This window comes from Muntiacus reevesi, chromosome 12, assembly GCF_963930625.1.
Source record: "Muntiacus reevesi chromosome 12, mMunRee1.1, whole genome shotgun sequence".
In the NCBI taxonomy this organism is placed as follows: Eukaryota; Metazoa; Chordata; class Mammalia; order Artiodactyla; family Cervidae; genus Muntiacus; species Muntiacus reevesi.
The window spans coordinates 38784126-38787928 of NC_089260.1; positions in this window are offsets into that span (position 1 = coordinate 38784126).

Genomic DNA, 3803 nt, shown 5'->3' on the forward strand with positions numbered 1-3803 from the left:
CATTGCATTAAAGATCATGATATTTTACGAAAATTAGTAATTTCAGTCTTGCAATCCAACTGAAGAAAAAAAAAAAATGCCTTTTTGTATCTCCAAATCAATAAAAATAGAAATAGAAATGGAGATCAGATTTTTATAAAAAGAGCATCTTCCCTTTTAATGATTCTCATTTTATGTCCAAAAATGGTGTTTATTTTAAGCTTCAGTAAAGTTGGAAGCCACAGTATTACAGTCTTACATCAGAGGTATCTTTTACAGTCAACCTCATAAAGAAGAAACTCATATAAATATTCTGCATTTATCACTCATCTTTGAAGTTGAATGATGTCTCCTTTATAAATTAGATCTAAGAATATTTGATTCTCCATTTCTCGTTTATAGATTTTTTAAGATTATATATTATATATATACAACTGTGTGCTTATATTTTAATAAATATATGCACACATGTTTCCTTTGTTTTCTTGCAAATATTCAAAATGACCAGTTTGCCCCAGAAGAAATTATGGCATCTACTATTTTTATAGCTTAAACCTGCTCTATATTAGCAGTTTAAATTTGTGCCTCAGGAAACCAGAGAGCTAACACAAACAGCTAAATATTTAACAAGGAAGAATGCATCACCCAGAGCTCATCTTTATTAAATTTCAAATACATCGAAATCTCTCTGAACAAATGAGCTAAATGTTTAATAATTTCAATATATGTTAAAGCATGCAGGGAAAAAATCCAATAAAGAACTTACAAGCTTGATTTCAAAATTTTTAAAAAATCCTTCAAGTTTAAAGTATATATAAAGGCACTTTAGCTTTCCTTGATCTTGACCAATAAAAAACTATAGTCAAGTCATCAAGTGAAAATAATCAATATATTTCTAGTGATAGATTTTTAACATTGTATATGTAGTTCCATAAAGTATGATATTTCATTTTATAAGCTTTTTCACCGTTCACAATATACGTATTTCTTATCCAAAAAAAAAAAAACAAAACTGCACCAAAACTTTTTAGATAAGTTTAAGGAGAATTTTCTGATATTGAAATTGAGAGGTTGATGACCCTGACTTTGAGCAATCAAGCTATCTACAAAAGATTGTAGATATCACATTGTTTCAGGAAGTTTCTTGTTTGAAGAACCTACTTGTACCAATAGACTGTCTTCTAGACTACTAGAGTCAACTTGTGGCATATGTGCAAAAAAGACCTTTTATCAACTGTGTATGTTGTGAATTTTCTATGAAGTTTGCCATTTCAAAATGACTAAGAGATTTATGCCTCACGGTTCTCCTAAGAGTCTATTCTAATTCATTATATGCTGGTTAAAAAGGGGTAAATTATTTTAAGTTTACCTATGCCTTGGACTTGAGCTGGAGTTGATCCCAAGCCAGAGGCACTCGCAGCTGCATGCTTTATTTACAATCCCTTTGTCAGACTTACAACTGCCCCAGGCTATAACATAGTGTACCTAATGTTCAAACTGGCAGGTAATCTTATGTCAAACATACTTCTTTGATTTAAAGTGATCAATAGATTCTTGTAAAGAGGTAATTTCTCTGATGTTTCCACCTTGCCTTTTTTACAGGTGATTCACACAAAAGCCTGCTTATATGATGTACGAACAATAAACAGAAAGCTATAATCATGTTTTTTCAGATGTTTCCGGTGCACAACGATTTTGGATCGATACACTGTGTAATACAATTATCTGCAATGATCTGGTTGTATTGAAAAAGAATTTGCAGGAGACCTCTAGGGGGTTTTATCCTGAAACACGTATTTGGAAACGTTGTGAATAGTAGAAGGAAAAATTAAGGGGCTGACAATGACTCTCTACTATGTACCCAATGACTTCATTCATATTCTAGTTTATAAAAGTATTACACCACAAACTTTAGTCAAACAACAGCCCACAAGTAATAATAACAATAATAATTCTCATAGCTTCATACTATCCATTTATATGGGAAATAAAAAACCTAGCAAACTTGTAGACTTTTAAATATAGACATTCAATGCTGTATGAATATTATGTGTCATAGATTACAAGTAATACCAATGACTTATTTTTGCTATGAAATGAATTATCTTATTTGTATCTTATCTAAGTTATGTAAATACTAGTGCCTATGAAATTCTTTGATGTCTCTTCAACTACCTTTTTTTTGTTAGAATAGTAAGATTCTAGACAGAATATCAATTTGAACTGCTTCAGAGCACTATATAATAAACCCTTTATTACAAGCTTTGTATTCCCAAATGAAGATTTTTGCAACATCAAGGGGAAAAGCTAAGATAAAAAGTCTGTATTCAAAAGACATCATACATTTTCTGCAAAGATTTCTGTATATGGAAACAACTCAGTTTTATTTTTATGGTTCTCTGAAAGATGCTGACTCTTCGCAGCATCTTCAAAGCCTGAAAAGATCCACATTTTCTATTTCGAGCCTTAATCATATACCTGGAACAGGAAATTCTCTTTTGTCAGGCTGAACAGATTTCCATTCTGGTAAAGTTCACAATTTGGGGTACATTGGTTTCTCTCACAAAGCCCTGCTCTCTGCAACTCTGCATGTTCCCATGTGGCTGCTGCAGACCTACTCTGACGAGGAAGATTGATCTTGCTAACGCTGCCCTCCTTGTAGATTCTGGATTTTCTTTCAGTCTCTTGACCACACTGTCCAGTTGCCTCCCCATCACCCACTTTGACTTTGATGGCTTCGTGTGCTTGCAGGAGACCAGCTTCTGACTTTCTTACCAAGTCTTTTTTTTTTTTTTTTTTTACGTATTGCCTTTTATGATGGACTTTTTACACTGCCATCCTGCTATTTTGAGCTATAGGATACTAGAGCTTATTCAAACCCCTCATTAGCAACTGGGTCAAGTATCCACTTCTTTTCTAGGATCAAAACCTTAAAAGGACTTCCAAAAAAGGAAAAGAAAAAAAAAGTAAAAAGTCAGTTGGGGAGAAGATTCACCCACCATTATTCTGAATGAAGTGTTAATACATAAACGTTACAAGACTAAAGAATAATATTTCTCATGATTCTTAGGGAATTAAAAGGGAGACTTGTTAGATCAAAATGAATTCTTTCCTTTTAAACTATAAAGAGGAGTTTAATGAACACAGAAAGTGTATTTAATCTCTTGTAGTTAACACCTATGTAGCTTTTTCATTTAGCTCTAAAGCAAACTACACTAATGTAACACACAGGGAAATTCCTTCACCATAAAGATAATTATGACACCCTCCTAATGACTTCTCCACATCACTTAAACTAATTAGCTGTAGAAGAACACAATGTTTGTCACTTTCTCTTTCAATTTTATTATCTTTCTAACACACCAGGTCTCAGCTTTACATTTGAGTGAAGAAAGACATAAAAAGTAATCTAAGACTAAAATGATGTGCTTCCTTAAAAGAAAATTCACCAGCCTTTACTGGTGCTGTTTTCATATCCATCAATATGGTATTCCTGGCTGTCTTCTTTTTTTTTTTTTTTTTTTGGCTCTCTGCCACACCTTGACTTTCTATCATGCTCCATCATGCTTCTTTTAATCTGAATATTTAGTGTTCTTTCATGTCTTAATTACAGCAAATTGCGGCACAGTTGGCACCATTTCTTGAAATTAATCCCAGAGTACTTTGTTTCTGTCAAGCAGTCAAAGCCTTGGAGAATAATAGTAAATGTTATTGCAGATCTAAATTTAAATGACTGTCTATGTATTTAACTTAAGCCTTTAATTATTCGTGCCAAACTGTTTTTGGTTCAAATGTTAAACATTATTCACTGAGAATGTAGAATT